The sequence below is a fragment of the Tenrec ecaudatus genome, chromosome 4 (assembly GCF_050624435.1).
Source record: "Tenrec ecaudatus isolate mTenEca1 chromosome 4, mTenEca1.hap1, whole genome shotgun sequence".
NCBI classification, from domain to species: domain Eukaryota; kingdom Metazoa; phylum Chordata; class Mammalia; order Afrosoricida; family Tenrecidae; genus Tenrec; species Tenrec ecaudatus.
The window spans coordinates 79,622,480-79,643,833 of record NC_134533.1 but is presented as its reverse complement, the minus strand read 5'-3'; the positions used below and the strand labels follow the sequence as shown (position 1 = coordinate 79,643,833).

Genomic DNA, 21,354 nt, shown 5'->3' with positions numbered 1-21,354 from the left:
GTCTGGTGCTAGGATCAGGGGAAAGTAGGAGGCTATGAACGGAGCTGCTAGTTTTGAGGTCAGGCATTCGAAACCACCAGTCTTTCTACAGGAGAAAATGAAGCTTTCTACTCAGGCTAGGAATCACTGCCTCGAAAACCTACAGGGGAAGTTCTGCCCTGACCCATTGGGCTATTATGAGTTTGTATTGACTTGATGGCAATTAGTTTAGAGAAGTCTGTTCCTAATTGCCCTTCAGACTTGCTGTGGTGTCGCTAGCTGTGGGCAGAGGCGACCACTGCTTTGCCTTATCCTCAGAAGTCATAGGGTATGTGCCTGTCTCTGAGGAGCCTCCGTGGTGTTGTGGATGACACATAATGCAGCTAATCAACAGCTACTTCCGAGGAGACAGATGGAGCAGTTTGCTCCCATAAAGATTTAGAGTCTCAGAAATGCTAGGAAGCACTGCTTTGTCCTGTGTGGTCCAGCTCTGAAGCGGAATGGACTGAATGGGAGTGGGCTGGGGTTTGTTTTCTTTTCAGGGCAAGGGAGGGTTGGCCCCCTACATGGACTCTCCCCTCCACTTGCAGGGCATGGAGTGATGCTCTACCACCTGATCGATGTTGGGGAGGAAGGCAGAAGCAGTTTGGGATTGGAGCATGAGGAGGTAGGAGGAAGGGAGGGTAGTGGGGTTGAGGAGGAGGGCTGACTGAGAACCAGAGGGTGAAGTGGCGTGATGCTCTGTGCCTCCCACCCTGCCCCATGCTTCTCTGTCCTACCAGCCTTCACTTACAAAACACAAATCGAAAGATAAAGTAATTGTATAGAGGATCTTAGCAACTCTTCTCAGCCTGGAATGTAACACTTTGCCATCAGATTTAGACCCTCTTTTAATTGATCGTATTTTTTATTATGGTTTGCTTTTTCTTAAGTTGAGGTCTCTCGTTATTTTGTATGATCATTGTTGTTGCCCCCCCACCCCCACCCCCGCACCCTGTTCTTCATCCTTGTGTCATGTGTTGTCTCTGCACAGGGATGCCAGGGTTTGTGATGACAGCCACTGAAATAGCGCTTACCTGGGATCCTGCGAGGGTTGAGCGGGGGAAATGGGAAGTCCATAGTCATGGCTCTGCGGTTGCTCTACCCTTCTTAATAAGGACTGACCTATTGAATTGTATGATGTGTGAATTATCTCAATAAAGCAGATTTAACCAAAGAACAATAGTGTAGCAATTTGAAAAAGAAAAAGACTTTGAAGCTTTCATTAAGCCCCCAGTACAGAAGCTCTTTTGAGGGAGGGGTCCTGTGTGACTGCACATGAAGCTGTCTCTGTTTGATGAACTAGACCTTGAAGCTGACGATGGAGAGAGAGCAGGGTACTATTCTCAGCGAAGAAAATCCAGCAGAGGTTGGGCTGGGCGAGGCACACGTGGTTAGAGCAATGGCCTCAACAGAGGCACACGACCCCTACTGAGTTGTTTTTCTTCTTTGAGGTGCGGTTCATCTGCGTCTCCAAACTAGAAATGGAGGCAGAGCACGTAACTGGCCGTTGTTGGCATTCAGCCTCACAAGGTGAAAGAGTGGTGGTGGAGTTCACACTTGGTCTGCACAACTCTGAAATCCGTGCAGTCTGCCTTGATGGCTCTGCCTTCTGAGACAAGTGTGTTGGTGTTCTTAACCCTCTGGGGTGTTAAACCTTTCAGACAAACTGGTGCATTATAAATCTGACAGCAAGAACACACACACACACACACACACACACACACACACACACTGAAGCTGTTCTGTATCAGATTAAAACGATTTTTCAGAACCTCCAGAGTCCCTCTAGAGGCAAGGTGGAGCACTCTGGAGAGGAGCAAACGCCTCTCCCTCTGCCTGGCCTGTGACAGCCATTGGAACTGGATCTGCTGCGGTTATGCTGACTGCCTCAGAGCGCTGCACTCTTACTGTTACAGATGTCCTGTCTTGGTCAAAGCCTGCCTGCGCTTCTGGTTCTTGGTTTCTGTTGCCTGTGTTTTCACAGTTGAAAACACGTTTTCCTCAGTGTGCATGCCCTCTGTGGTGAGATCTCCCTGTCTTATGGATACTCTATTAGGAACAAGCTATTCCATTGAAAGAAAACCACGAGTATCTTTTGAAATGAACCTCTTGAAAGGCTATCTGGTATGAGATGGAGCCTCATCTTCGCTGGTCCAGAGAACCGTCACCCCAGGCCAGACTTGTGCCGGGAGTAGTCCCATGGTCGTGCACAGCAAGCTCACATCCCGATAGATGGCGTCTGCAACCCACAGATAAAGAGCTGAGGGAAACGGCCTGTGTGTTTTAGGCTTGACAATGTATTATTTATGAGGGGAAATTAACTCGGAAATCTTCTGAGTTTGCCCCCAGCAATCTACGCAGTAAACATGATTTTCTCAGTACAAGGTAACAAATAGTTTTTCTAACAAATTAGATAAATTCTGATGTCTGCTTTCTAGTACTTTGGAGCTATGTGTATTTGACTTTTTTTTTTTTTAAGCATTCCAAATGCTTCCACTATACAGAGAAAAATGTTCAAGTGGCCCTCTGAGATCTTAAAAAAAAAGAAAAAAGGGTATGAAACCTGATGAAATGCTAAAGTCTTTGAGCTGGCCAATTTTATATTGTTTCCTAAAAGGTACTGTGGTGCCTTGTTGTATTGGACTCAGATGCAGGGGAGTGGGAAAAGCGTGCTCCTACGGAGTCAGGCAAAACCGAACCTGAATGCCTGCATCTCCTAGGAGTTGTGTGATTCTGGGTCAGTTTCCCCAATTCCCAGAAACTTAATTTCCCCCTCTGTAAAATGGACTTAGGCTATCTGTTTTATAGACTTGTGGCGCAGTGCTCATGAGGTAAGCCGTATACAGTACTTGTTACAAGGTGAGCATGCAATAACATGTGAACGTGTGAACATGTTGCCAGCCTGAAAACATGGCAGATGACTGACATTTAGGGAACCGTAGAGTTTTCGAGTGAGAACACATTTGCAATGGATGCTTGGAGATTAACTGAGAAAACAAGAATGAATGGAGGAATAACTGTTTTTATAAAGCAATTAAAGTTTTTTTTTTTTTTAAAAAAGACATTTATTTAGCGTCACGATCAGACTATTACATTTAGCAATCAACAGCATGGGTGCAAAAGAAAAAGAAAACTACATTAAAACCCCTTGTTGGAATGCTTTACACTTTCCACAGAACAGAAACTAAAATAATCTGTTATACAATTAGTCACAAATCCAGTCCTCGAGTTCTTTTGCCCATACACATGAGGATTGTCTAAAACATGTCTTCTTCGTAGCAGCTGGGCCCTGCCACCACTGTGCTTGGCTGAGTTCACAAATCTGTTGTAACCTGTGGCTTCCCTGTCACTTCTCGGCTCTCCTCTCCTGCTAAGCTTTGTTTCCTGGTAGTCATTTAAAATCTTCTGCCACTGCCATAAGTACTGCTACTGTTTGAGCCACCACAGGCACCTTGGTTTTGTGGTTTGGCAAAGTATTGACCTCTACCACCACCGTAAGGGCCAGAGCTCCTGCCTCCAAAGTTGCCTCCCTTCATTGGTCCAAAATTGGAAGATTGAGTGTTGTGGTTGCCAAAATCAATGTAGCTTCCACCACCTCCAAAGTTGCTTCCATCATGACCAAATCCATTATAACCATCCCCACTGCCGCCATAGCCGCCACCACCGCGCCTGCCACCAAAGCCACCACGTCCGCTGAAGTTTCCGCCTGGACCAAAGGTGTCATTCCCACTAAAACCACCACCTCGGCCACCACCGAAGTGTCCAGAACTGCTTCGACCTCTCTGGCCATTTCTTGCTTACAGTTGTGGCCATTCACAGTGTGGTGTTTCTGAATGACAACCTTATCTACAGTCATGGTTCTCAAAAGTCACCAAAGCAAAGCCTCTCTTCTTGCCACTGCCTCGATCCGTCATGATTTCTATCACTTCAATTTTCCCATCCTGCTCAAAATCATCTCGTAGGTGGTGCTCTTCAGGGTCCTTGATACCTCCCAACAAAGATCCTTTTCACCGTGAAATGGGCGCCCGGTCTTTGCGAGTCTGCTCGCGAGACAGCCCTCTGGTTCCACGGCTCCGCCATCTACCTCGTGTGGCCTTCATGGCTGCGTCCACCTGCGCCACGGTGGAGGAGGTGACAAACCCAAGGCCCCTGGAGCGCTCGGTGTTTGGATCTCTCATCACCACACAGTCCGAAAGGGTCCCCCACTGCTCAAAATGGCTCCACAGACTCTCATCTGTGGTCTCAAAGGTCAATCCTCCGATGAAGCGTTTCCGCAGCTGTTCGGGCCCTTGCAGAGACACTGCCTTCCACGTGACGGCGGCGAGGAGAGAAAGCCCCAGTGATGGATGCTGCCGCCGCGGCGTCCACAGCAGAAAAGTAAAGCAATTCAAGTTTCATAAAAGTGGATGTGGAGAGCAAATGCTTTGAAAATGATTAGGGCAAAGAATGTACGGATGTGCTTTCCACAATTGATGCATGTATGGATTGTGATAAGAGTTGTATGAGCCCCTAATAAAATGTTAAAAAGAAAGTGGATGACTGTGGACAAGTTCCTGCAGTGAAATACAGATCTTAGTCTCATTCAAGCGCCTTACCCGCCCCCCCCCCCCAAAAAAAAAGGCGAATTAAAACAGCATTCTGAAGGATCTGCTTGGTCAATTAAATTGAAGGAAGATAGGTCAGCTCAGAAGTCTATGGCAACTGATTTTGGGATTCTCAAATCTTCATACATATTCTTGAAGGACCCAGGATGACCCAGGGGGGCTTGCTATGAAGGAGCATAATTGAAAACTGCATCAGGGAGAAGAAGGGCCAGAAATCTGTGCCAAGGAATGTTGTTCCATCCTGACAGTGCTCCTGCTCATTCGCGGGGAGTGCCCAGGGCTGCCCTGTGCGGGTTTCGTTGAGAAATCTTGCTCCATCAACCCCGAAGCCCCGATCTTGTCCTTCCAGCAGATAGGAGGTCAAACAGAAAGCCACGAGGCTTTCTCAGGCAGGGGTATTGCAAGCATGGGAATCGAAGACCAGTTCCTGCGCAGAGGCCTGCAGAGGGGCAGGAAGTCAGACTGGGAGACCTGAGAGGCAATGAAGGAATTGTAAGGGGTCCATGTCTGACCTGCTCAGGCCACCCAAGGGGGATCTCAACTCCACATCTTCCCAGAGAGGCTTTCTGTGATGCAGTGACTGGCATAGCTCCACTCCAAGTCTTTTATCTTATTTTGATACTAACCATCTGTCATGGCACTCCACCTGTCTGCTGGGCTCAATAACTGGTTGCGAAGGCCTCGCAGAGCTCATAGACAATATTTATAATTATGTTTTTAAAGGAAGTTAACAGGTTACACATCAGGATTAAAAAAACCTGCGAGGATACTTTTTTTGGTTCCTAGCTGTGCCGGGAATCATGTCTTTTCCCTCTTAGCCACGTGACCCCTTAGTCTCTGACATACACTAGCCAGTGATACCGAGTTCATGTTAGCCTTGCTAGAAACCCAAAGAGCACTCTGTTCTTCAAGTCAGCCTCTTTTCTGAAGGCACTGAGCTTCACTCTCTCGGTGGGTTAGGACGCCCACCATTCCTTCTTTTTCTCATGGTTGTGGTTCTGTGGCTTCTGCTACCACCATCACTTCTCCACACCGGGATCTTGGATGAGATTAACTTGCGGCGATTCTTTTCTCTGGCCATTGGGTGTTTCTGTTCTTGCTTCTGAAATGGCTTTTCACCTAGCAGAACGACAAAGCTAAGCAATCCCTGATTTAGAGTCCTCTCCACCTTCTTTGAATGTTCCGCCCAGTTGCTAAAGGGGCGTTTAAAAGACATATGGATAGAAGTGACATACCACGTCGTTTACCTTCTTTGCAGCTAGCCCCTCCGAGCTGCCCTCTGTGGGACAGGAGGAAGGCTCCCAGTGCTGAGGAAACTGGAAAGAACAGCAGAAGGTCCGAGTTCATTTTATTCACCCAGGACATGGTTTTGAGCCTCGCTGTTCTAGGTGCTGAGTACAGAGAGCCGCTGCTCTCGTGGACTTTGTGTACTAGGAAAGGGAGATTCCAAAAGGAAGAAATATCTGCCTAAAGTAAGTCAGGTTCCTAGGAAAGAAATTCTAGGGTGGGGTTTTACTCAGGACCCACGCTCGGAGTGGGGGAAGCAGGTTTGGGTAGCAGGAGAAGCTGTGTTGAGACCTCGTTGCGATAGAGACCTTGGTCCGATCCACCGGGTACTATGGAGCTGGGAGAGTGCTTGGGAAGTCTGACCTTGGATGTCTGTACTCTGCATCAACCAGTCATTTCTGTAGAAGGTGGAGACATAACCCTCAGATAAGATGCCTCAATTTAGTGGGGAGAAATTCCCAGGAAGGGAGTCAACCATGAGCCCTCAGCAGCCCACGCTCCCAGCAGCTGGTGATCGAGTGCCTTGGACGGAAAGGAGTTCCCGAGGGGCCTTCCACAGTATCCACTGCAGTCTGTCGCTCACACTGCTCAACGTCATCAGCCAACTAGCCAGTTAGCGCTGAATCCAGACTGGCAACCTCGGGTGTGTCAGAAGAGAACTGTCCTGCACAGGTTTAGAAGGGTGATCTCTGAGAAGCAAACTGCGAGGCTTTCTTCTGAGCCTCCACTGGGTGAACTTGAACTGTCAACCTTTGGGTTCTCAGCCCAGGAATGAACCATTTGCACCAACCCGAGGTACATTTGTACAGCAAGTTCAACTATATTAGAACAATGTCTCCCAGACTCTGATATCTCTTTGCTGCAGAAAACGTGTCATTTACCTTTGATAACAGGCTTGGCAGTGGGTTCAACTGCTGCACCGATTTGGAGAATGATGCAGGACCAGGCAGTGGCTTAGCCACCGTGGCTTAGCCAGCACCCAACAACAGTGAACCTTCTCTGTCATCCTGAGCTTTCAGTTACTGGTTTGCTTGTGTGTTTTTATCTTTTGGGTTCTGAGCATTTGGAAATTGTGCTTCCTTTTTTGTTTGTCAGTTACTGAATCTTCAGATAGTACAGAGCATAATGTGTATCCATGGCACTCAACAGAATGTTTTCAGTGATTAAAATGAATGGCTAGATGAAATGAATGAGCCTCTTCTATAGATTTCTTGTTTGTAGACCTAAACTTTCAACCCCAAATGTTGATAATTAGAAAAGAAAGAAATACAGGGAATTCAATAAATCTCTAAAAAATAAATTGCAGTCTTACTTATAGCCTATATTTTATAAAATACAAAACAAAAAATGGCTCATGAAACAGACGAATACCCTAAGCCCCTGTTTTACTGTTATATTTATATTTTATATTTTTTCTCAGCCACATGTTTTCCTTTTCTTCATAGAAACAAATCATGTAGCCTTAATAGGAAAATCAAAGAAGATGGGGATTCTAAGTAGTAAAAATATGATAATATGTTGTAGTTGATATTTATATATTCTCTATATTAGAAGCTATGCAATACAGCTCACAGGCTTTAAAAGTCTTGTAATGTAAATCCTAAGGTAAGCACAGGCAAAAGAAATAACTTTTCTTTTGAGGTAACAATGATGTCACTGCTATGCACATAAAACCATGGTCAGAGCCACCGAGTCAGTGCTGACTCATGGTGACCTCTGGGGAGTTTCCAAGCCTGTAACTGTTTACAGGAGTAGACAGCCCGGTCTTTTTTCCTCATGGAGCTGCTGGTGGTTTTGAACAGCCGACCATGTGGATCGCAGCCCAAATGTGTAACAACTACAGTACCAGGGCATGCCTTTAAAACATGTTTTGAAAATGACAGTTTTCAAAATTGTATGATATAGTTGAAAATTGATCAAATTAGAAATAGATTTTTAGAATTACTTTAGTATATTATACAATAGTTGTTAATAAGAGGCTGGATTAATTTAGGGCCTCAGGATAGAAGTGAAATATAGCTGTCTTGAGCACAGATGAGTGATTACAGTCTTGGAAACGCTACATAGTCATGAGTCAGAATTGTGCTAGCAGTGTTCTAGGCTTTGTAGTGAAGCACGTAAACAGTATAAGCTGTTAAACATCGTATACCAGCTACTTAATTGCTTCCATCTATTCATTTTTTAATTTTTATAAGATGATGGTCATGGATCCAGTTTTCTGTCTTTTAGTGCATTTTCAGTCTTTCCTCCATTGCACATTGGCTTCCAAACATACAGTTCCCTTCTAAAGATAAAGTATACCATTCCATTTCTGTGTAGATTTTTAGACTAAAAAAGAGCTATTCAGTGCTGTTTTATATCTCTGGGTGTAAGATGAGATATCAATCCAAGTAATAGTCCTTGTACTGATATTTAAGCACCCTGTTGGCATAGCGACTAAAGCACTCAGCTGCTACCTGCAAGTTTGAACCCACCAGCCGCTCGGTGGGGGAAATGTGGGCATCTGTTTCTGTAAAATTGCTCTATGGAGCAATTCTGTGCGGCTGGATCGACTCGGTGGCAGCAGGGTAACAGTACACTCAATAATCGTTTCTCCATCCCACTGCCACTGAGTGAGTCCAATTCATGGTGACCCTATCTAGGCATTCTGATACTCCAAGTCCTCTGGGACTCATCTTTCTTCCCTGGAGGGGCCGGTGGCTTTGAACCACTACCTTTTGGATTAGCAGGACAATGCCTAATCTGTAGCATCCCCATGGATCCATACACACTTCTCTAGGTATTCTTAAACCATTCTTCTCAAGAAGTGGCCCGCAGACCAGTCCAGCTAGCATCCAAAAGGCAAACCAAACTCACTGCCTTCCTGTCGATGCCACCTCATAGTGACCCGCTGATGGTTTTCTGAGACTGCAATTTTTTAAGGGCATAAAAAGCCCCCATCTGTTTCCAGCAGAGTGGCTGGTGCTTTCGAACTGCTGACCATGCAGATTGCAACCCAACCCATAATCTCCGTGGGAATCGTAACTGGGTGCAAAAATTTCACAACTAAAAAAAAAAAGAAATATAAAAAGCAACATAATTAAGATATGTGATGTTACTAATAAATAAAAAAATCATCGTACATCTGTCCTGGTAAGGAGAAAGCCGAATACCCATTCAAGTGGTTTCCTTCTGATTGCTTAGAGTAGCTGGAACCGTCTGGGGCTAGCATGATATGGTCTCCACCTTTCTTTCAAATGTGTCTCCATGTCTCTCCTGCAACACACCATTCTCTTCTTCTACCAGACTGAGCCCCCCTAGTCTTCCTGAAGGTTCTTCTTACAGCCTCTGCAGCTTTGCCTTTGCAGCTCTCTCTCCCACTCTCTCTATTCCGTGGCTTAAAATTCCTGCATGATCTGAACTTCCTAGCTCGAAGTCTTCCACCTGTAACTTCGGTTCAAGGTCTTCTGAAGTCTCTGTGGAATACTGAATGCAGTGTTCTCGACTAATCACAGTTCTGAACACAGGCTTTGCATTTGCTGGCGAGTCTCCTTTTCTGTTACTTGGCAGGTGAGCTCTGCTTCATCTCTACAGACTCTCTTAGAAATTCTCTTTATTGATCAAGCAGCATTTACTGTAGTATTCTCTTGTTTTTCTGTATGTTTCTAAAATACAGTTTCTCTTTAGTTTTTATAAGAACCCCTTCCCCCCATTGTGTTTCTTCCACAAAATTTGAGGTGATTGAGAATACAATTCTTTTTTCATATCTGGGCTCTGCCATCTGACACAGACATTAATGCTAAATATCTTGTGAAAATCAACTGCCCTGACAGCTTCAACAATTGATCAAAGTTCTGTACCTTCTTAATTGATGCTTAGTTTTAACAGCTACAGGTATTGGGAAAGTTGATTTTATCTTATCTTCCGCTTGAGAAATTCTGTGGAAGTAATTTTCGTACAAGTTGAGTGAAAACAATTTGACATTACCAACTGCTTGCCCGGGGTTGCTTCAATCTGAGGCATTGCTGAAGAGTGATGACAATGTGGCTGAACAATTAATTACATGACTGCATATTCATTGGACACTTTCCGTTTGCCAGGAACTTTTGTAGGTCCTGGGAATAGTAAAAAGACAGATGTGGTCACCATTCTTGTACCGAGAAAAGAAATGAATGAAAAACAAAATAATCTCAGAGACTGCTGAGTGCTATGAGGACAATTACAAATTCCGAAGAGTGTGACCTGAATGTGGAAAGAAATTTAGTGGACAATGAGGTGATGGCATTTGAATTTAGGTCAATTACTTAAAAGTTCAGACTTCAAGAGATGCGGATTTGATGGTTTTGTTTTGTGAAATGGTTAGATTTCTGGGGTGGTCTAGCTCAGTGCTTGCCTTCCAGCGCTCAAAGAATTCATGTGGCAGAAGCCCTTTTGTAAAATCCCAGGGACTTTTATGAGGAAAAAGAAAGTTTTGGATATTATAGTCTCAAAAATTACATGCTACTTCTGGAAAGTGTACAAGGCCACACGGAAGCTCACAACTGAAGATGGCCACTTCAAGAGAGCACGAAAAACCACATGAAAAGAATACAGGAACAGGTGCGAAACGGCTGTGCGGAACCACGCAGGAAATCCCCAGAGGCCAAGAGAATGCGTCCTATGAGGGCCTGGAGGCCTTACAGATGGAGTATGCAGGAGAGATCCCCACCCTCCACCTGCCCAGCACAGCTGAAATCATTGGCCTGCTGGGGCTGCCATTTATCCCCTCCCATGCACACTGGCCGGGGAGGCGTGGTTGAGGGTAGGGGCCCACCTTATTGGCTGCATTTAGGCGCACCTATGTGATGTCATGTTGCTGGTGCCTAGTCTGAGGGTCCATGGGTCTCTGATGGGTGCCTGACTTCTTTCTAACCCCTTTATTGTGGCTCTGCCCACTGATTTTCTCTAGACAGGCATTTAGGGGAGACAACTCCTTTATCCCTATTCTACCTACCTTTCAAAATGTTCAGAACATTTTCGAAAATTCAAATATTTTGCTAATCTATAAATTAGCATTGATATATTTACCTACAATCTTATGTTTCCTATAGTATTTGAAAAAAAGAGGGAGAAAGACAAATTGTGAGCGATGATATGTTCGTGGCGGGCAGAACTGGCAGGAAATTAGTTGACTACAGTTATGGTGTGCTTACTTAGTAAACCAGCATTAAGCTATTTGTTTCAGAGGGAGCATCAATGAACAAATATATCCTCAGCCTTTTAAAAAGTGCCTATTTAGAACTGGGAGTATAAGTTGAAGGATAGAAACTGATCCCTTTGTTATGAAGACTTTTAAAACAACCAAACACCTTTAGAGAATAAGTCACTGAGCCTGAGGTTCAGGTGCATGGTCTTTGGGGAATGCCAAAGTCAAACCAGGCGTTCTCAACCTGTGGGTCATGAACCCTTTGGGGGTCGAACGACCCTTTCACAGAGGTTGCCCGATTCATGACAATAGCAGAACTACCGCTATGAAATAGCAATGAAAATAATGTTATGGTTGGGGTCACAACAACATGAGGAACTGTATGAAAGGGTCGCAGCATTAGGAAGTGTGAGAAACACTGGGCGAATTACAGTTCTTCTGTCACTGAGCCCTATTGGTCTGAGTTGGTTGACAAATAGACTTTCTAGAACCAGTGTAAATATTTTAGCTAAAGGTTGCTTTCATGTTTTAACTCAGGGTTTAAAATCTACTTTATTAAAACAAAAATAACTTTCTCTTTTTTGTGTGTAAACATTTTATTAGGGGCTCATACAACTCTTATCACAGTCCATACATATACATACATCAATTGTATAAAGACCATCTGTACATTCTTTGCCCTAATCATTTTCTTTTTTTTCTCCTCTTTTCTTTTTTACAATTTATTAGGGGCTCATACAACTCTTATCACAATCCATACATATACGTACATCAATTGTATAAAGCACATCTGCACATTCCCTGCCCCAAACATTCTCAAAGCATTTGCTCTCCACTTAAGCCCTTTGCATCAGGTCCTCTTTTTTTTTCCCCCTCCCTCCTTCACTGCTCCCCCTCCCTCATGTGCCCTTGGTAATTTATACATTGTTATTTTGTCATATCTTGCCCTATCCGGAGTCTCCCCCCACCCCCTTCTCTGCCGTCCCTCCCCAGGGAGGAGGTCACATGTGGATCCTTGTAATCAGTTCCCCCTTTCCAACCCACTCACCCTCCACTCTCCCAGCATCGCCCCTCACACCCTTGGTCCTGAAGGTATCATCCACCCTGGATTCCCTGTGTCTCCAGCCCCCGATGAAGAACACAGCTTTCCCCCAGATCCTGGATGCTTCCTCCCCCCAACTACCATGATCCGAATTCTACCTTGCAGGACTGGATAGGGCAGAGGTTGTACACTGGTACATATGGGGGCTGGAGACACAGGGAATCCAGGGTGGATGATACCTTCAGAACCTTCTCTTTTATGGTTTATAATTATTTTAACCAAATATGCTAAATTAGAGTGGTTTTCAGGAACAATGGGATTGTTCTTGCTGAAAATGACCTAAAACATTGACTTGGCCAACGTATCAACCTCTTTGATGGGGTCCTTGCGCAGGTGAAAAGCAGTTACATAGTCATGGCCAGATATTTTTGTGTGTCACCAGGAGATGTGGCTTTGAATTTAAACTTTTTGCTGATGTGACTTTTGCTATGTTATAACATCTCTGAGGCTCACATTCCTCATTCTTATGAAAGGAGGATAAGAAAACATTCATATTTCAGTTTTATAACAGTTTAAGAGAAAAGATGGTAGTTGATAGTGTCAAGATTGTATTTGCCAGAGATTCCGATCTCAGGATTTGTTTTATGTGGACAAGCAAGGGAATTCTTATTGGTGGTGCTTATAATTATTAGTTGGAGTTTCATTCCAAATCCCAATGCATTTTCCTAGTGAGCTGAGTTGAGATGAAAATAATGGAGCCACGAGGAATTACTTTGTTTTAGCTAATGCAGATCTAAGGTTGTTTCTAGAAGTAGGCAATATGGCTTCTGCAAAACTTTTCTCTCAAAATGTAAATTAATCCTCTTGGCTATCTCAATTTTGGGAAACTTTAAGAAAAATGCAACTAGGGAATTAGGAGGAAATGAGTTTCCCTGCAATCGAGAACAAAATCAGTGTAATAATAAAATGCTACTTCTGAGCCTCTGTCCTGTGTGAGACTGTGAGAACATAATCCCATTTAATACTCTAGTACTTCGGTACGGTGGCTATGATTATACCCATTTTTTTAAACAATTTATTGGGGCTCATACAATTCTTTTCACAGTTCATACATATACATACATCAATTGTATAAAGCACATCTGTACAGTCTTTGCCCTAATCATTCTTTTCTCTTTTCTTCTTTTACATTTTATTAGGGACTCATACAACTCTTACCACAATCCATACATATACATACATCAATTGTATAAAGCACATCCATACATTCCCTGCCCCAAGCATTCTCAAGGCATTTGCTCTCCACTTAAGCCCCTTGCATCAAGTCCTCTTCCCCCCCCCTCCCCATTCCCCCCTCCCTCATATGCCCTTGGTAATTTATACATCGTTATTTTGTCATATCTTGCCCTATCCGGAGTCTCCCTTCCCCCCTTCTCTGCTGTCCCTCTCCCAGGGAAGAGGTCACATGTGGATCCTTGTAATCAGTTCCCCCTTTCCAACCCACTCACCCTCCACTCTCCCAGCATCGTCCCTCACACCCTTGGTCCTGAAGGTATCATCCACCCTGGATTCCCTGTACCTCCAACCCTCATATGCACCAGTGTACAGCCTCTGTCCTATCCAGCCCTGCAAGGTAGAATTCGGATCATGGTAGTTGGGGGGAGGAAGCATCCAGGATCCAGGGGAAAGCTGTGTTCTTCATCGATACTACCTCACACCCTAATTAACCCATCTCCTCTCCTAAATCCCTCTATGAGGGGATCTCCATTGGCCGACACTTGGGCCTTGGGTCTCCACTCTGCACTTCCCCCTTCATTTAATATGATATATATATATATATATACATACATACACATACATATATACATATACACATACATACACACACTTATATCTTTTTTTTTTTGCATGATGCCTTATACCTGGTCCCTTGGGCACCTCGTGATCGCACTGGCCAGTGTGCTTCTTCCATGTGGGCTTATTTGCTTCTGAGATAGATGGCCGCTTGTTCACCTTCAAGCCTTTAAGACCCCAGACGCTATCTCTTTTGATAGCCGGGCACCATCAGCTTTCTTCACCACATTTGCTTATGCACCCATTTGTCTTCAGCGATCCTATCATGGAGGTGTGCAGTCAGTGATATGATTTTTTGTTCTTTGATGCCTGGTAACTGATCCCTTTGGGACCCCTCGATCACACAGGCTGGTGTGTTCTTCCATGTGGACTTTGTTGCTTCTGAGCTAGATGGCCGCTTGTTTATCTTCAAGCCTTTAAGACCCCAGTCACTATCTCTTTTGATAGCCGGGCACCATCAGCTTTCTTCACCACATTTACTTGTTCACCCACTTTGGCTCCAGCCGTTGTGTCGGGAGAGTGAGCATCATAGAGTTCCAATTTAATAAAAGAAGGTATTCATGCATTGAGGAAGTGTTTGAGTAGAGGCCCAAGGTCCTTCCGCCACCTTAATACTTGACCTATAAATATAGACACATAGATCTATTTCCCCATACCCATTTTATAATGGAACAGTGAGATTTGGAGAGATGAGATGACAAGGTCTGCTAGCTGTCTGTTCCAGGTCTGAGATCAGATTTGAAACCAGTTATTGAAATCCAAGGCATGTTCAGTTTATTCACTGCCTGAGACTGTATAGAAAGGGTGTCTCTGTGTGACCAACCACCTTTGTATTTCCATATGTTCATTCTGGGATGAAAACACCTCGAACTATTGTTTGTAATTGAAAGATGGTATAAAACTTGCTGACATCATCTTGTAGGGCTCTCAAGTCTGCTCTCAAGCCTATTCAGCTAGATGAAGATGACAGGGACCCTTTGGCTCTAATAGATGAACACATCACCATGAGAGCATTGGAGCAGAAGGAAGAAGCTCCACACCTCTCATCACCATAGTGATGACAGGTATTATACTTCAGGTATATGAATGATAACATGGTTGCCTCACCATGTAAGGATAGTTTCTGCTGGTGTTATTAGAAGCAGAAATTATCCTCACTAATGTATGGCATTTGGAAGTAACTTGGAAAACAACCCATCCCTTTGGTTTTATCATTTAAGATGTGTTTTGATGGCTCCAAGTCCTGTCCTGCCAATTGTTGTTCATGAAACGTTCCCAGAGGATACACAGGGGTTAGTAGGAAATTGGGAAGCAAAGTCTCACTTCGTCAGTAGTTGTGGTATCAAATTTATAAATACCATATATACTTGCGTATAAGCCGAGGCACCTAATATTACCACCCCAAACTGGGGGGCTTCTTCAACATAAAAAATGTGCTGAAAACCTTGGTACTGGATTCCCTGCTGCAACCCTCTGGTAAAAGTTACATAGGTTATGACACCCACTGAGCAGCTATTGCTCCCTTAACCTTTGGTGGCTTGGTTACACTGCATTTTGGGCCTGTCATATTAGCAACTCCATCTCAGGAGAGAACACTATAAGGGCTATGGGCTACAGGCATCTGGCTAGGGAAGGGCAGATGCCTCCTCTATAGTTTTCAAAAGGGAAGTTGCCAGCATACCATCTCCTCTTCTCATGTTTTCTTCTGAGAAAATAGAGTAGCATGTCCAGGTCTCTGGATCATCGAGTGAGGCCACGGGACCCACCTCTAACAGGAGCACCTGTTTCATGTGTCTAGGGCAAAGTACCCAAACTCCATTTTGATCTGCTGAACAGCCAAACACTGTTCATTCAAAACAAGAAATCTGATACCACAAGCAAGGTAGAATCCACTGAGATGCATGATCGTGATAGATGAAAAGAAACAAACATCTGCTTTGAATATTGGCTCTGTCTCTTAAAACCTCCATGGCCTTTACTAAGCTACTTGTGTCTTTACGTTTTAAAGGGCTAGGTTCGAGTGTTCTTTGCCCTAGACCTGGGTACTTATTCATGGAGCACGAAACTGGTAAACCTATTCAAAACTTCGATTTTCAGGTGGACACTCGTTACATACATAGTTTCAGGTCCTTTTTGCTGTAACATTTGCAGTTGTCTGTTTTGAAGACTATCCCTTTCCCTCCACCCCCCCCCCCAAAGAAGTAAACTTGATGTTATTTCACAAACTTAACTCATCACCTCATTGCTTGAGGATCGTTCTTCTCTCCCTGAGATGGGGGCTCTGGTGAGTTCAGGCTCATTCATGAATGAAGTTCTTCTAACTACCTGGCCATCAGCAAGTGAAATGAATCCATGCTTCAACAACACTATAAATGACTGTGGCATTGGGTTTGCTTGTGGGAAGTTTAAATTATGAAGTTTTCATTCTCAAATATTAAAATATCTTGTATTATTCAAAATTAAAAGAGTAATGATGACGATCTTGGTTTTTGGAGTTAGCGAGGGCTGGTTTGAATCCTTGGCCCTGCCATTTAGCAGTTGTGCGACCATGGCCAAGTTTCTTAAACACTCCTGACCTTAGAACTCTCATTTGTAAAATGGAAATTATAACAGTATCTAGTGTCATATTAAGAATTAATGAGATAGTGTATATAAGAAACATAAGTTGCATTTAATAAAGGTTAGCAATTATTGTTATCTGGAGCCCTGGTAACATAGGGCCTGGTTGTAACTGAAAGACTGGCAGCTAGAATCCTGCAGTAATTCACAGGAGAAAGCGTGCCCGCCTGCTTCTTTAAGGATCACGGCCTTGAAAACTCTATTAGTTATTTCTCTTCTGTCCCACAGGGTTGCTATGAGTTGGGATTGACTCCACATCAGAGCACTTTTGTGGTTTGTTTTTAGTCCTATGGTTGTCCCCTCACTGAGCTCATCATTTCTGGATGCCCAGACTGGCTCACAAGGAAAAACTGATGAGAATTGTCCAGCTCTGGCGTAGATGATAAAAGTGTCCATTTTTGTAAGAACATGTAAGCATTAATAAAGTTAACTAAAAGTTGTTTGCTTCTTATTATCACCATGGAACATCAAATATAATAGACTGTGATAAGTACTTTCTCAAGGGAGGCTGCTTCCATTCCCTGGTTCCCCTTGCTCCTCACGTGGGCATCGATGCCTTCTTGGGTTTGCATGCATAAGGTATAAGTAGGTTTTTGCCATTGATCTGTGATACAAATGTGTCATTTTCACTTTCATCTCCACCTCCCTTCCCCTTTCATCCTGCCGTGATCTATAAACCTTCCCTTAAAAAATGGGAGCTATTTCCTCAGTTCTTGAAAACAAAGACCAACAAATAGCGGGTTTTTTTTTTGTTTCAAGTTCCTTGAGTTTTGATGAAAAGTAAATTTCTGAGTGACAGCAGGTGTCCTTTTTGACTCTTGCTCACAATCTCTGCATTTGGTTTACGCTTGATCAGGAATAAAATGTAAACTCCTCACCACGGTTTAGAATCCACGATGACCTAGCTTTATGCGGTCCTCCCCGGCACGGTATCCTACCATTTCCTCCTTGCCCCTTTTCTTCCACACCACCCGCGCATTTCTTGCTGTCCTTTGACCAAGCCACACTTGTATGTGACCCTAGGACTTGTAATTGGGTGTCCTTTTCCTTCAAATGCTCTATACCTAGATTTTTGCATGATTGTTTGTACACTTTGTTCATTCTTTTAGCATTTCTATTTCTCAGAAGACTTTGTTAACCATCCTATCAAAAATGACAACCCCCCCCCTTTATAGAAAACAATGCTCTCCCCTTCTCAGTCTTCTTAGCCCACCCTGGAAGTCTCCTGAAGCGTTGACAGACATCTCTTTATATATGCAGATAAAGCACACTTACCAATCCGGGACAGGGTTTTGTGGATACACACCCAGCATTCGCACCACTCATAATGATCCCAAAGCATGTGCTGCCTGGTCTCTTTGGGATCTGTAGTGGGCTGATCCCCCTTGTCCACAGTGGTGTCCCACTGCATTACCTTTTCATCTCTCCTTGTTTCACGTGCCCACTTTCTCATCTTAAATCTGGGATTACCTATGAAATCAATTACTTGAAGCCATATCTCAGGGTTTCCTTTTAATAGGAACACTAGATACACTCTCTAATCACTCTTTGTTCCCGCCCCCTTTTTTTTTTACTACTTGTTACACATTTATAATGCTTTTTGAGGATTGAACTCTCTCATTTACTGTCATTTCTTCTGTTCCTTGTCAAGTGCTGGACTAATGGTGGACTCTTCTCTAAATCATTATTGAATTAATGAATACAGTTTAGGAATAGCACAACTCCCTTAGTTACTCACTTTCTTTGCATAATTTCCTTCAAATTCAGGAAAAGACCATACAGATTGGTAACATTGCCCAGTTCCAAGCTTCCCAATTTAGTGACTATCTTCATGGTCCTGCAGTTTTTTATTTACCATTATTTTACCCCAACATTTCTTGAATATGCACAGTATGCCAAATATTTTATACTCACTTATTGATTTGGTTGGTTCCAAAGACAAAGCAGTTACACAAAATATAGCATTATGTGAAAATGAAGGATGACTACATCAGATCACAAGGTGGAGGATGAAAACAACACTCTGTAACTGTGAAATCTCTGAGAACCACAGGTCAGCCAAGCTGGCACATAAGCCTCGTCCATCACAGCAAGTGCTACACTTGCCTTACAGCTGTGGCAGCCAGATGTGAGTTGGTAAATAAGCAAAATAGCTGGAGAGTAAATTTTTCACTATTGTCATACATGTAAAATGTTGGATAATGAGTTGATGAAAGGCATGAGTATATTAGGTTATTTATAATTCTTACCTCTTTTAATAATGAAAATTTCTCTGTAAGTTGTACTTTATTATTCATAGTCTTCACATGTGTACATTTTTAAAGGTCTGTCCAGGTAACAAAATTTGTATGCAGAGGGAATAGGACTTAAAACCTGGTATTTATGACTTGAATGGTCTCCCTTTCCTTTGGTTAGCCTGTAGTCTATGCAAGTTACACAATTATAAGTTGTACTTCCTTTTAGTTTTGTGTTAAACCAATTCTAAAGTTAAAATTGCCTAAAAGGAAGAGCGATGATACATGCTATGTCCCCAAGCTTTCTATAAAGAATATAATGCCTATAATAAAGGATAATTTTATAAACTAGTGTTTCAAAGATGCAGGTAAAACATAATGAATTTTTATGCCTGAATTAATCCACTGATAGTAAGGTGAAAGAAAGAAAAATAATTACTAAGCTAGGAATAGTATAACAGATTCTGATGTGCTAATAGTTCTAGTTACAATCCTATATCAGGATAGTGTCAAATATATCTAGTTAATACATTTGAGATAGCAGAATAATTGGGAATTACTTTTGGAATCAAAGCAAAGGGCTACAGATTTTATTTTAAAGGGAAATTTTCTTCAAGCAAATAATTTTAAATCTTAGGAGTGACAGGAAATTGCTCTCTCTTTTATCTTTCTAATTAAAATAGGGTTTTATTTTAATCTGGACTTATAGAATAAAAGTGATACACTGAATTCTTTAAGAACTGAATAATCCTAAAAAGGAAATGCAAGACTAGTTTAACATGAATATCTTGGTTCTATAGTAACCATCTGGTTTTAAGTTAATGGAATACCAAATTGACTCTGGGATGATGTGCAAACAAGTATTTTGATAAACTAACAAAGGAAATTCAATGTCAATTTTATTGCATTTGTCCAAGACATCAGTGTAGAATGTTTGAAATGGACATTGGGCCAGGCATCAGAGATTCATGGTTGGCTTTATCTGGCTATTAATGAGAAGTATAATTTTGCATAGGTCTCTTAAAATATTTCTTAAAATTGAATTCTTGCTCTAAGATTAAACTAGGTACCTTTTTTGAGCTCTTCCAGTTTCAGCATTCAGTGATTAAATGACCACGCTATAGACTGTGCTTAGGTTGTTGATTTTACTGATGTCTCTTAGGGAAAGCGAGCACCTTGAAATTACTCTTAACTGATGTGGGAACTACTGGCCATGATCCAATAGAACAGTGCAGGAAATTAGAGTCAGAAGGTATCATTTTAATTTGGACGATGACATTAACCTGTGTGAAAAGAACATGGAGTCGCATGTTAGAAAGATTAAGGTCAAGTCCCTGCTCTGCCACTTACTAGCTGAACTTGATGAATTTTTTATATTAAATTATTTGTAGCATGAACATCATAATGCATCTTGTACCTTATGCTGAAGGAATATTATTTGGATATTGTAAGATGACATTTTTTAAAGCACTAGTGGAAATGAAAATTACTATGTTGATGTAAGGCATTACTATTGATTAAAGGAAGCGAAAAAGAAAGATAATAAAGACTTCTCAGATGCTTTTGAAAATTATTTAAGACCAAGAACCAAAAGAAAAGGCATGGTTTCTCTTGTAATGTAAATTACAAGTTTCTCACAATCACAAAATGATGGACTTGATGTTGCATAGAATATACAGGAAAATTTTTTCCACAAGATTTGATGTAATATGCAAATATAAAAATGACATCGTCTTTAAAAATACTTTAAGAGGTTACTGAGCAACTATAATTTGTTATGTATACACTGTGCCAGACTCCAAAGATTTTATTTTTAAAAATAAGTCTATGAAGTCAGTTTTATTGTCTTCAAAATATGGGTTAAGGATTAAAGTTTAGAACAGATGAATAACTTGACCTGTCATGACAGATAAAGCACTGTTTCCAACGCGCATTTTCAGAAATCAAAACCCGTGCTTTTCCTGCTATGCTAGGCTGCCACCGTGTCAAGATAAAAATGTATTTTCATAATAACATTGAGCTCCAACCATGTGGTAGCCATTTAATTAGGCAGTTACATGAACTCTTTGAATGTCCACAAAAATTCTTTTGAGGCTAGTTTAATTCCCATTGTAGAGAAGGATAGTTTTCTTTAAACCTCTTACTTTTAGAATGATGGTGACACATCAGTAAATTGGTTTAAAAATCCAATGAACAAAGCAAATTGAAAACAAGCAACAAAATGAGTTTAGAGCAATAGAGGGAAAATTAATTTCTTACCATGATATGCAGGCACACTTAAATGTATACATGTGGCTTGCATTATATATGCAGCATTTATATGCTAATTTTGGAAGAATGATACAATTTTCATTTAGAGAGAGCTAAAGGTTCAGAATTAATAGGATTAATTCAGAGTGGCTAAAAGACAGCTGGTTTTGGATTAGCAGCCTCTACAAAAACCATTGGCCATCCAGTTGAAGGATTAAAATTAAATATAGAAAAATATAAAAGAGATATTCTCCACATGATCAGATTCAGGTGTCTATG

The 21,354-nt window shown here is 42.3% G+C and overlaps 1 long non-coding RNA gene and 1 pseudogene across 1 annotated transcript in view; one reads left to right on the top strand and one right to left on the bottom strand.

Annotated features, from left to right (window-relative positions):
* The window catches only part of LOC142446963 (uncharacterized), a 284,502-nt gene that overhangs the window by 208,855 nt on the left and 54,293 nt on the right, over positions 1 to 21,354 (top strand). The window lies entirely within an intron of this gene.
* Positions 3,161 to 21,354, bottom strand: part of LOC142444286 (heterogeneous nuclear ribonucleoprotein A1-like) — a 46,018-nt pseudogene continuing 27,824 nt past the window's right edge.